Below are 13,364 nucleotides of genomic sequence, written 5' to 3'. Positions count from 1 at the left end.
GGGCCAAACATATTGACTCATTGCTAACAAGCAGAATGTGGCAGGGCAGCAAAGGTAGAAGACTTCTGAGGCTAGGTCCTCAAAGGCACTGCCACTTCCAGCTTGCCCTCCTCGATTGCTTGCTCTGAGGTGGGGAGGGGCAGGGGGGATCCATTTTGTTGCCTCTGGAGAGAGGCCCTGCTGGGGGGTAACTGACGCCTCCAGCCAATAAGCAATACCAAGTTACCAGCCATGAGGAGGGAGTCACCTTGGAAGTGAATCTTCCAGCCTCAGAAGATTACTGGCTTAGCTTACACCTTATCTGAAACCTTAAGCCAGGACCTCCCATCTAAGCTGCAACTGGATTCCTGACTTCAGAATCAACAGCCATTGTTGTTTTAAGCCGCTAGTTTGGGAAATAATCTGATTCATGGTAGTAGATAGTAAATACACTGGCTAAGATGACCTCAGCTAGGACAACTCGCTTCCACTCCATACTTCTCATCCTCCATCATGCTAGCCAGGCTTCCAAGAAAGGGAGCAGAAGCTCCTGAGACCATTGAGCCTAGCTTCAGAAATGGCCTGCCACCTACTCTTGCCTAAAGCAGGTCTACTGGGCCAGCTCAGGTTCAAGGGTGGAGACATAAACACCTGCCCCTGGATGGAACATCCTGCAAAGTCACATTAGTCAAAGGGGTAGGGAAACATTTGGCTGGTTCAGTCTGTAGAGCATGGGCTCTTGATCTTGCAATCATGAGTTCAAGTCCCATATTGGGCACAGAGCCTACTTAAGAAGGAGGGGGCATGGATAACAAGAGGGAGATAATTAAGAGGAGTGGGTTAACCAAGGCCACTTTGGCAAACAGCTACCACAACAAAATGGTCCCTTGACTGAAAGAAGGAAGGTCAACTGCTCCCCGCCCCAGGAATCTTGACTGACTGACTCAAGAGGAAGAAGAAATGGTTTCATCCCAACAATGAGCAATGTGAAATGGCAGCGCTTTAGTTCCTGATGTCGAGATTTCTTGAGTTTGTCTACGTCCTCTCTTGCCCTGTGTCTCCTTCCTCAGATTTTCCTTTTGGAAACTACCATAGTACTTTCCAATAAGCACCCTCCTTTCCTACTATAATCAGCCAGAGTTTGTTTCTATTGCTGACCCCCGGAGAACGCAGCCAGAGGGTTCTTGGCAGCACTCAGCACAGGCCTGCATGGTCTGCTTAGGAAGTAAGTGTCCCTTGCCAAAGCAGGAACCAGAAGATGCCATAAACAGTACCGTGAGATCCCTCAGATGATGACTAGCATGCAGAAAACCCTTTGAAAAAGTCCTTAAACATCCTTAAGGACAAATGTAATACAAATGCAAAGCAGCAGCAATAAACACTGTAGAAACCACTCTGGAATGTGATTTTTCCGTAAGGGCTGAATTGTTTAGCAGCATTTCCATGTGGCAGTGCTGCTTTATGCCAGGCCTCTCACGTGCCAGGAGAGGCCAAAGTGCTTGGCAATTGGACCAAATATTCATATTCAGGCTAGGAAGGCAACTGTCTCATGGCTCCTGCCTCCCGTTGACATATGGCAGCTGCAGGCCCCGGTTCTATTAGCTCATCTATTGTACTATAGTTTTACAATCACTCTGGGCATGAAATACTTAATGATTTCCACTGACGGCTGGTCATGTTTCCTTACTAATTCCCTACACCAATCGGGGATGACAGAAGGTATCAACTCCCTCCTCGGGTATTTAAACTGTGAATAGTCATCTATATGCAGAAAGTGTGCCCACAAACTTTTGAGAACTTTGCTTACACAGAGCCCAGAGACAAATGCTGCAGAATCAGACGCAGAAGCAAATGCTGCAGGATCCGATGACATTAGGCAGCTTCTAAAAGAAACTCATTAGCGTTTTGAGTTTTGGGTCTTTTTTTCCTTTTTTTTTTTTTTTTTGTTTTGTTTTGTTTTGTTCTGTTTTGTTTTGTTTTTAGGTTGAAGTTCTAGCAGTTGTCAATCAGGGACTGGCTTGGCACTTGCAGCAGAGACAGTATGTCAGAGTGGTTAGAAGTACCGCCTTTTAGTCTGAAAACTGTGAGTTTCAATTTCACTCCACTCTTACTATCTGAGTGACCTTGGGCAAGTTACTTAATCCTTCTGGGCCTCGGCTTCCCCTTTGGAGTGATTGTGACAAAAATAGAAACTATCTCATAGGGTTCTTTTGAGAATTAAATGTAACAACAAATGTGGTATGCTTAGTCCAGAGCTTACAACACGGGGCACTGAATAAATGCTAATCATTCCTGCTTTTTTATTATTACTAGTACTACTAATAATAGCAATAAATGAACATGCTAGCAGCTTCCAGGGCTGGAATAGCAAGACCCAGGGACGTCTGACTCACCAAATCGAAGCAGCAGAGCTAATGCTGGTGCAGGAGGGATTGGCATCAGTCCCAGGGGCAGGAATCTGGGAAAATAGGGCAAAATGTTGTGTCTCAGTGTCTAAGTTCATCATCACCTGCAGTCAGCATCTCACCTTCATACTCCATCGGGGTTAGATCAGCAGAATCAGAGGCAGACCTCGAGAGATGGAAGGTGAGAATACATCTAGGTTTCAGGACTGGGCTTCAGACTCAGCAGAGAACAAAAGCAGGTGCCTGGGTGGGAGCAAGAAACAAGACAGCTGGGAAGGGCCACAGACTGATGCTCATGGAGCACCAGGTCTCTGGTCATCCTGCATGAACTGGAGCAGCAATTCCTCTTCAAACCCATCCAATCAGCAGAAGGCAGTGAGCTTGCAAGGAGCTGCCAAGATCGGCTCTCCAGCAGACTGAAGGCAGCACTGGAATGTGAGCTGTTCTTGATTGTAGGGATAAGGTCATCTTCCTGGACTAAAGGAAAGAATGAGATCAGCAATGTTAGGGAAATCACAGAGCCCACTGGGATGGCACATTGCAGCAACTGCAGAGTGCTCTAGCAGGGAGCAGGCTGATCATCTGAAACAGGAGGAGTCACGGGCTCTGTCAAATCTCCAGCTCTGCAGCAGACAGAGCCAAAGGGTCCCAACCTCAGAGTCATCCTCAACAGAATCCTTTTGGATCTTGCCATGTACAGTGGTTCTCAGGGGGTATCAGAATCTGCACTTGAGCAAGATAGCCTTGGGATTCAAATGCACATTTCCATTCAAGAAGTTCTGCTAGGATTCCCTTATCAACTGGTAGAATTTAGCATGTGAGTTCAAACCTATTTTTGAACTCACTCCATTTTTGCTTTGAAAACAGACTGAAGTTGAAAGGTGCGGAAGGCATGAAGCATATCCCACATTTCAGAAATGATAAGCTTCTTACTGATCTGCCAGGGACTTTTGGCTCATAAGAATGTTCCCATGTAGCCAAAAGTAAGAGGGTCCTGGGCCAAGTGGAGATGGAGGTTTGGGGGGAAGCCAGTTAAGATATATGGGGAGTGGAACAGAAATTTGGAGCATGAGCACAGTAAGAATTAAGACTCTCCATCTGAAATTTTTAAGAGAGAGAGACAGAGACAGAGACTCTCCATGTGACCTGCTATGATTTCCTTCATTGTTTGATCATCTTGATTACTTGTTCTACTTCATCATTTGTAGGTTTGAGAAGATTGCACTCACTCAGCCATGCTAAGGTATACCAAGGAAAGGTGATTTTCTCTGGGTCGGAATTGTTCAGTGGGAGCTGTCGCAGGCACCAGGAACTGGTGACCAGGGAAGTTAGAGAGTGGGAATAGGAGAAAAGTAAAAGTGTGGGGGACCCTCCCACTTGTAGGCTTTCTTTCTTCAAAACTGTGTGTGGGGCAGCCTGGGTGGCTCAGCGGTTTAGCACTGCCTCCAGCCCAGGGCCTGATCCTAGAGACACTGGATCGAGTCCCACATCAGGCTCCCTACATGGAGCCTCCTTCTCCTTCTGCCTATGTCTCTGCCTCTCTCTGTGTGTGTCTCTCTCATGAATAAATAAATAAAATCTTTAAAAAAAAAAAACCTGTGTGTGTATGCCTTTGTGTAGGCATGAATTTCATGAAGGTGCTTTGTCAGCAGTTAAAATATTTGCTGTCTGTGGCTTCCTTTGAGAATCCTCTAAAGGGAATGAACCCTTTCTCCCTATCTCCCCACCTGTCAAATATAGAGACATACATATGCTCAAAGCTTGGCATACAGTTTAAGGGGGTTATGGAACTCCTATATCTTGTGGACCTCAAATTAAGAACCCACACCTGGCACCTTCCATACATTTTTATTTTTTCCTTGGATCTATAACTTAAGACCTTCACCAAACCATTGACTAAATAAATAAGATGATAACCGGGTTGCTTCCCATTGGTGGGGATCAATGAGAACTAACGCATCTTTGAAAGAATGAATGGTCTTACACCAGATGTGCTATTTAAGCTGGAAATAACCAGGGAGCTCATAATAAACACTAGTGACCAGGTCAAAGGCTGTGATTCAATTGATCTGAGTGGAGTCCAAGCACCCACGTTTTTTTTTAAGATTTTATTTATTCCAGAGAGAGAGACAGAGAGTACTCGGAGGGAGGAGCAGAGGGAGAGGGACAAGCAGACTCTAAGTCCAGCAGGAGCCAAATACAGGGCTCAACCTGGGGCTCAATTCCAGGACCCTGAGATCATGACCTGAGCCAAAACCAAGAGCCAGACACCTCATCAACTGAGCCATCCAGATGCCCCCTTCCCACAAGTATTTGTATTTCTTTAAAGCTCTCTAGGTGATTCTAAAGTGCATCCTGAGTTTAGAATCACTGATCTAGGGGGCTTTTGTCCGGAACTGAGTCTGGGGTAAGCAGTGATCACTACTCTGCTCTCCCCTGTCCCTCTCAGCTGCTTCGGTGTACAGGAAGCAGGTGTGCCCAAACCTGGGCAGTATGAGATGAATGTCTTCTATTCATATCCTTTCTCTCGGATACAATCCTGTTTCTGTCCTAAGCACAAAACCTGGAACATATGTACACACACACACACACACACACACACACACACACATATAAAATCCAAGGTTAAGAAACACCTGCCAATAAACTGTGAATCTTCACCTCTGTCATCCCTCCTCCATCAATGACAAAGGTCTTTCACAAACAGGGTGGGGACATTGCCTCTGACCTCACTCACAGAGCCTTTCACCACTTGTGGGTGTGAAAACTCAGGTGAGCCACTTGGTGTTTAGTAAACATAAGTATCTCCAAGCTACTTGCCTGGAAGTCAACCTCTGATCCATGTGTGCATATCATTTTCATATACATTTGAAGGGGTGGATTTTTCCAGTCAACTCATAAAGTAAGTTACATCTTTGAAAATCACTAAGCAGCAAATTTAAAGCTTGTGGGTATTGGCAACAAATGTGATGAATTACCTAATTGGCAGTCTTGAAGCTCCACTTGGAAACATTCATTACTTCAAATGGCTTTACAACACACTCTTCATTTTTGGTTTTCAAGGATAGAGAGATACATGGTTGCCACACCTTGGTGGCTGGTTAGTGTCTGGCTTGTCCTCTAGAAGGTATGTATCAGCCACTGTTTGGTTGCAGAATCTGTAGAAACAGTGCCTCAGCAAATAAGGTTTCCTTCAAGGAAACATTAATCTCACACCCCAACCCACCATGTCCGATTTTAAAAAACTTCTGACACTAGGGCCACCTGGGTGGCTCAGTGGGTTGAGCATCTGACTCTTGATTTCAGCCCAGGTTACAACCTCAGGATCTCAGGATCATGATATCAAGCACCACATTGGGCTCTGTGCTGAGCTTTTAGCCTGCTTAATATCCCCCCTCACTCTCTTCCTGCCCTTCTTCCTCTTTGAAAAAACCTGACCCCAACTCAAAATTTGTGATAATCAATTAACTTTCTTTATTAACAATAATTGGACTACCTCTCTCCATGCTAGCCTAAGTGCAATGAATATATGAAATGGATTATTTCAAATCTGCTAATGAGACTCAAAGTATATTGGGCCCAATGCAACTGAGAGTTCTTCATTGTTTCCCAAAGTAATCCATGATGGTGTGGCTTGAGGTACAAAATCAAGGTTGTAAGCTGGTCTCATTATTCCATTGAAAAGCAGTGTCCTGTGATGCTCAGGTTTGTGAGAGCAATTAGACACTACAATTTGAGCACACAGCTTGGATTACTACCTGGGATCCTTATTCCATATATTTGTGGGAAATGGCCTAGTTGAGAACATGTTTAAAACACATACAAGGGCACCTGGGTGGCCCAGTTGGTTGAGCATCTGCCTCCAGCTAAGGTCATGATCCCAGGGTCCTGGAATAGAGTCCTGCATCAAGCTCCCTGCTCCATGGGGGTCTGTCTGCTTCTCCATCTGCCCCTCTCCCCTGCTTGTGTTCTCTCTCTCTCTCTCTCTCTCATGCTCTCTCTCATTCTCTCAAATAAATAAATAATAATTTATATATTATATAATAATAAAATATTTTTTAAATAAAAAAATAAAACACACACAAATCCAGTCATTCAAAATTCTAAAATTCTTCACAGGGCACAAGTGACATTTGAAGCTCCCTCTAAAGATTACAATTACAAATGTGATTTTATTTATTTTTTATTTATTTTTTTAAGATTTCCTTTTTTAATTTTTTTTATTCATAGAGATGCAGAGAGAGAGAGAGAGAGAGACAGAGACAGAGACAGAGACGCAGGCTCCATGCAGAGAGCCTGACGTGGGACTCGATCCAGGGTCTCCGGGATCATGCCCCGGGCTGCAGGCAGCACTAAACCGCTGCGCCACTGGGGCTGCCCACAAATGTGATTTTATTCTGAGCTAATAAAACATACTTCTCAGCATCTTAACGGGACCTTTTTTCTTTCCCCTAGAAGCAAGAAATGACAGAAATGAAATCATTGGCTACTGTTGCATGAAATAAGGTAGTTCACAGAGAACACCTACATGTTCTCCCTGGATCTTAATTGTGACTAGACCAACTTTGAGGAAACTGAAGCTTAAGAAATGCAAATAGCTTGTCCATGGTCATGCCTTCAGGAAGCAGCAGAGCCAGGGCTCAGAAGCAGGCTTTTCATACTCAAACCCTGTCTCCACCACCATCATCTTATGAACAACGAGGGCCCCGACTCACTGGACGCCTATTGTATACTAGGCACCTCAAGGAATGCTCCATTTAACACAAGAAATGCACAGACAGCAAAGAAGGCATTTAACATGTAAAGCCCAGAGAACTTAGTCCCTTCCTCAATTTTACTGAGGAAGTGCTAGTAGTAATAGTAGTAGTAGTAGTAAGCTTTGCCCCTGTGGCCTTCACAATGAGGCAGAAAATCTGCATTCCACGTGCCTCTGAACATCCATCACATAATATGCCCCACTCAGCAGCTTGTAGCCCTGGAGCCAATGCCAAAGGCCAAGGGGTCTAGCCATCTTGACTGTGATGTGGGGAGCTGGAAGTCTTCCCTGCCTTGCCTGATACTGTGCTCCCTTGTAACCTAAGTGGTCCAAAGGACACAGAGAAGTTGACACTTGGAATACATGAAAGGATTTATCATGTTTATACTGTTATGCTTTAGTTACCCCGTTTGCCTGGGATCTACTTGACCCTTGAAAAAAACCTGAGAGGGCTTCATGAGCCTTGGAATCTAACAGATGGAGAGAGTCCACTGAGTGCGGAGGTGCAGGAGCAGGTACAAGCAATAGTCTTCCGATACGCTAGCAGAAGCCAATATGAAAATGTACAGGAGGAAAGAAAAGTCCCATTTATGTCAAAATAGCATATTGAATAAACTGCACTAGAAATCTGCAAGACCCACATGAAGAAAAAGATAAAATTTTATTGAAGAACACATAAGCTCTTGGATGTGAAAACTTAATATTTATAATTCTAATTCTCTACAACTTAACTGATAAATTCAAACTTTTTCCAACATTATTCCAATTAAATATCTAGATTTTTTTATGGAAACCTGAAAAGTTAGTCTTACATATCTTCAGAAAGATAAAATACATAAAAATAGCCAAAGTAAAATGTGAAGAGAATAGAAATGAGGTATTATGTGCTCCACTAATAATAAAAAATTACTCTAGAAAAACCTAAAATGAACAAAAACGTTTTGATGCAGGGACAATGGGTCAGTACAAGGGAGAGTAATTAAAAAAAAAAAAAAAAGACCGATGGATTTATGTCAATTCATTATGTGATAAAATGAATATTCCATATAGTGGGAAAAGGAAATAATAAATTACAATAAATTATGTTGGAGGAATTAGCTATCTCTTTGGGGAGAAATGAATACTTTTCTTTACAACATACTCAGATTTAAGGAGCTTAAGGTAAAATAATTAACAAAAGGAGAAAATATAGGTAAAGTTTTCATAATCATGGTAAAGGGAGAACCTTCAAAAAAAAAAAAAGCAAGAAAGATGAACTGCCATTTTGTAGAACAGAATAGAATGAAAATATGTTCACTCTCACTCATATTCATAAAAAGGTACATTTAAGCCCCAATGAAATACCACTTTCCACCCAACTGATTGGCAAAAATTTTAGGCTTTTTTTATCCAATGTTGGCAAGATAAAAAGTGATTCCATGCACTGATGATGAGGGTACAATCTTTTGGGAGGGTAGTTTGGCAATATCTACTTAAATTTAAAATGACATGTCCTTTGACCCAGCAATAACACTGTCGGGTTTCTACCTTAGGGGAAATAATTACGCAGAGACTTACAGAAGGGTGTGTGCAAAATTACTATTAAGAGTTCCAAAGCAAAGGGAACATAAATGCCTATTAGTGGGCTGTGATTATACAAACAATGGTGTAGTCACACCATGAAATCTTAGGTTATTCATAAAAACTCTGAGGCAGACCTTTACGTCCTGATTAAACAGGCTTCAACATAGTTGGAAATGAAGAAAACCCAGGTACAGAGCCCATAACTAGAGTATGATTTTATGTGCTTGTGCATACCTGTGTAAAACAAACATATAAAACTATATAAACGCACATATGCTTGCAAAAGTAAATACTAAGCTGGGAATAGTGACTATGGCTTCAGACCAGAGAGGAAAGGTCTGAATGGGATCAAAACAGGAGCATGGAACTCTACTCCACTCACATGCTTTCTGCTGGAGTCCACTGGAAAACAGTTTTGATTCATAAAGTGATGTTTTTAGAGTTTTTATCATTTACAGTGTAATAACGCTTTATAATTTACACTGGTAATTTTATTTTTGAAATCAATTAGAAATCCTCATAAGCCCCCAAATATTTGCAAGAAGGTGTCTTATGAAATCCATACGTGGCATTTTGTTAAGAGCAGACCCCTGTGGGGTAAAAGGATAGTTGTAAAGGACAACTAGATAGAACAGATGATGTTTGGTCACAGATGAGCTCTTCCTATCGATTCTGCATTCAATATGGATCTAACTATGTTTATTTAAGATCCTTAATTGTTACTTATCTTACTTGTCTTGGTTTTATGTTTGCCTGTTCAGTTTCAGTAATGGAACTATAATCTACCATCAGTTCATTTGCAGGAAACACCTCCTTTCTCTGCTCATTTCTATCGCTATCACCATTCAACTACATTACCTATGCAAGAACCCTGCAGGAAGAAGGCAGGACCTTTCTGCTATCCAAAATAATTTATCTGTAGCAAAAAGTTCAGTGTTCCTTAAAAAAAAAAAAAAAGATTTTATTTATTTATTTAATAGAGAAAGTGAGAGCACAAGCTGGGGGAGCAGCAGAGGGAGAGGGAGAAACAGGCTCCCCACTGAGCAGGGAATCCAATTCAGGGCTAGATCCATCCCAGGATCCCGGGATCCCAGGATCCCAGGATCTCAGAATCATGACCTGAGCTGAAGGCAGATGCTTAACCAACCGAGCCACCCAGGTGCCCCAAGTCTGGTGTTCTTACGGGAACTTCTTTCTCTCCACAAATGGGAGGATCAAACAAATTTGTCCATGGCATTTCCTTTATTGGTCATATTTTGGGCTTGTTTTGTTGTTGTTTCCTAGTCCTAGGTCAGTTGTCTATTTCCCCATATGCTTTCTCCCTTCAAACTTTCCTTCCAGAAAAAAACAAAAAAAGTTCATTTCAGTTATTTCCTCTCCAGCTGCCACCAATCATTTTTGGAAGAAGGTAGAGGATCACTTTAGGCTGGTGGAGAAACAGATACTGCAGCACAGTGCTAATCATTTCCAGGAGAGTATGGTAACATAGAGGGGAACCCCTCAACGTCAATATCATGCAAACTGTGCTGGTAGGGAACCCCACCTGGCAGTGGTGAACGACTCTTCTTTCCTCATATCAAAATAAGTTAATCATTTTTCCTTCTTCCTTTCTCTTCCATCCTTCTTCCCTTCCCTCCTTTCTCTTCTCCCCCTAACATGATACTGAAGAGTAATGTTACAAATGGAATGCCTTGGGTTTGACCTTGGCCCTGTCACTTAGTGACAATGGAAAGTGAACCAAGGCACTCCATTTTCTGAACTTTGGTTCCCTGTCTGTAAGCTTGAATCTCTATCCCAAAATGCCCCCTCACAGGAAATGTTTTAAGGTTAAAGGGATTACACATGTTGAGCCCCTATGTTGATATTCAGTGAATGTTCGGTAAGGTGAGGTCCTTACTTTTCCTAGAGATCTTTGCTTTGATCTTGATTTCCAACTCAGGTAGCACATGAGTTTCAAACATCAGCAAGCATATAGGTGCAGCCTCCAAATAAAAATCAAGGTATGAGTGAGCACAAATTAGAGTTACCATATAAAAACAGTGAGGCAAAAACAAGAGGAATGAGTCTACTCTTCAAAAAGATAAGGAATGTATGTTGGTACTTATGCAGCATTTTAATTACCTTTTTAAGATCTGAAGGATCAGGAAAAATGAATTCTAATGCTGGAAAATGAAGAGTCACACAGGAGAACACTTCTTTGCCAGTGTTTATAACTAAAACTCTGAAAATTAAAAAAAAGGGGGGAGGAGGAAGGAGGAAGAAAAGAAGAATAGCAAGTATCTGAGCACTGCCTTAGGAAGGGAAGTCAAAACTTAAAAAGCAAGCCACCTTGAGTTTCTGGAGGGTTTTCTTTTACCTCCCTACTTGGAACCAAGGATGACCCCACTGTAGAAGTATAAAGCAGCCATGGGCAGCAAAAATATCATAGGGCTCCCCTATCTTGTAGTCAGAGAACCAAGAACAAGGGTTCCTGCAAGCAGGAGACTATGGGGGAAAAATCACTGTTGCTATTTTGGAATAATTTCAAACTTCCAGAAAATCTGCAAAGATAGTCTAGCATTCTCATGCACCCCTTACTCACTTTACCCCATTGTTACCAACTTACATTATCACAATCTATTTTTTAAGACTCAGCAACTATTCATTGGTACAATTGTCATGTGTTATTGCATGTACATTACTATTCCACAATGCCAAACTTCATGTGGATTTACTAGTGTCCTTTTCTGTCCTGGGATACGATCCAAGGTACCATATTGCATTTAGTATCATGTCTGGGAGTTTCTCAGTCTTGTCTTGTCTTTACGGCCTTTAGAGTTTTGAGGAATGCTGATCAGATATTCTGTAGAATGTCTTGACCTTGAGTTTCCCTGATCTTTTGCTCCTGCTTAGACTGGAGTTACGGGTTTGGGGGAAGAATATCAAAGGGAGGGATGTGCTGTTTTCATGACATCCTATAAGAGGACGATGTTACCAACGTAATGGTCACTGATAATGTCAATCTGGCTAATCTGTTTTCTGGGTTGGAAACAAATCACTAAGTCTGGTGCAAAGTCAAGGAGAGAAATTCACTTACTGGGAATTCAGCTATAAGGAGGATATGACTCTTCTCCATCTCTTTATTTATGTAATCATTTACTTGTATCAGTATGGATTCACCTAGATTTCTTTTTTTCTTTTTTCTCCCTTTTTTCTTCTGCCCGCCCCAAGAGTGGCTCTGGTCCTGGAGCTGCAGTGAGATGGTCATATTGGCATTACCTAAAACCTAAGCAGAAAATTTGCCTTGCTGGCTGTAGGAAATGGAAGAGACCCCTGAAGTTTAGGGGCATCCACACCTTTTTCTCTTTTCCTTACTGTTTTGCCTTGAGAGTGATCCCAGTTGTACAACTTGTCAAGATCTGTGGCTGAAACTTCTAGGGAAATAGCAAATTTCTATCCAGAGGATTGAAGAAAGGGGCCCCTGGAAGCCATAAAAAAAAAAATGGGACAAATACTGGAGAGGAAAGAAATGGAGATGAGTATCCCTTAATTCTGTGTATGAACTGACAGAAGTCTTGGGCTCATTCTGAGCTCCTCACATGGATAAAAGATCCAGAGCCAAACAGCAAAGGATCTGAGAACTGAATTGACATTGGAGCCACTGCCCAGAGAATGTGAGTCTTCAACAGTCTGAACACACCCAAGTTCACTGTCCCTTAAATGAAAACAGTTGACATTCTCCAGAGGATTTTAATATAATGTAATATTCAAAGTGTCTAAGATATAATCTAAGATTTCTAAACATATGAAAAACTAGAAAGTGTGCCTGATTCTCAAAGGAGTAGTCAGATGTTAAGTTCAAAATTACCCAGGTATTATTTTTTTCAAAGATCTTTAAACAACTATTATCTTTTTGATCTTTAAACAACAAAGAGACAGACATTCCTTATGAATGGAAAGATAGATGTTCTCATCAGGGAAACAGAAACTATTCCTTTAAATGAGTATTTTAGAGCTGAAAAATAAAATATCTGAAATAAAAGTTCACTGGATGATCTGAATAATACAATGAAGGTGACAGAGCAAAGAGTCTGTGAATTTGCAAACAGATCAATAGAATTTACCCAATTTCTACATCAGAGAGAGGGGGGAAAAAGTGAAAAACTTAGAGTCACAAGTTCCTATGGGACAATATCAAAAAGATCTAATATTTGGGGATCCCTGGGTGGCTCAGTGGCTTAGCGCCTGCCTTCAGCCCAGGGCGTGATCCTGGAATTCCGGAATCACATCCCACATGGGCTCCCTGCATGGAGCCTACTTCTCCCTCTGCCTGTGTCTCTGCCTCTCTCTTTCTCTCTCTCTCTCTGTGTCTCTCATGAATAAATAAATAAAATCTTTAAAAAAATCTAATATTCATATTTAAGTCTCAAAAGGAGGGGAGAAAGAGATTGGTGTGAAAAAAATCTGAAGACATAATAACAGAAAACATAAATTTGGTGCAACACATAAACATAAACAGTTCTTGTGTGGCAAGAACTCCACACAAAATGAATTCAAAGAAAACCAAACCCATCCACATTATATTCAAATTTATGAAAACCAAAGATAAAAATATTGAAAGCAAACAGAAAAAATAACCTGTTACATATATAGGAACAACAATTTGAAGGATGGCTTGGTTT

At 41.7% G+C, this 13,364-nt stretch overlaps 1 long non-coding RNA gene across 22 annotated transcripts in view; it reads right to left on the bottom strand.

Moving 5' to 3' along the window:
• Positions 1-13,364, bottom strand: part of LOC140616803 (uncharacterized) — a 58,264-nt gene that overhangs the window by 41,607 nt on the left and 3,293 nt on the right. For 16 of the 22 annotated variants that reach the window (XR_012017196.1, XR_012017185.1, XR_012017180.1 and 13 more), the window contains 2 exons: positions 5,363-5,542; positions 2,373-2,861 (listed from right to left, as the gene is read on the bottom strand). This is a non-coding gene — a long non-coding RNA (uncharacterized lncRNA). Of the gene's footprint in view, positions 1-2,372; positions 2,862-5,362; positions 5,543-10,600; positions 10,686-10,824; positions 10,925-11,779; positions 11,969-13,364 lie in introns of all 22 variants that reach the window. The other 6 variants (XR_012017146.1, XR_012017149.1, XR_012017154.1 and 3 more) reach the window with 6 other exon arrangements.

The sequence above is a fragment of the Canis lupus genome, chromosome 2 (genome assembly GCF_048164855.1).
Source record: "Canis lupus baileyi chromosome 2, mCanLup2.hap1, whole genome shotgun sequence".
In the NCBI taxonomy this organism is placed as follows: domain Eukaryota; kingdom Metazoa; phylum Chordata; class Mammalia; order Carnivora; family Canidae; genus Canis; species Canis lupus.
Note: the sequence above shows the minus strand (reverse complement) of the source record. Positions and strands in the feature narration are given on the sequence as shown.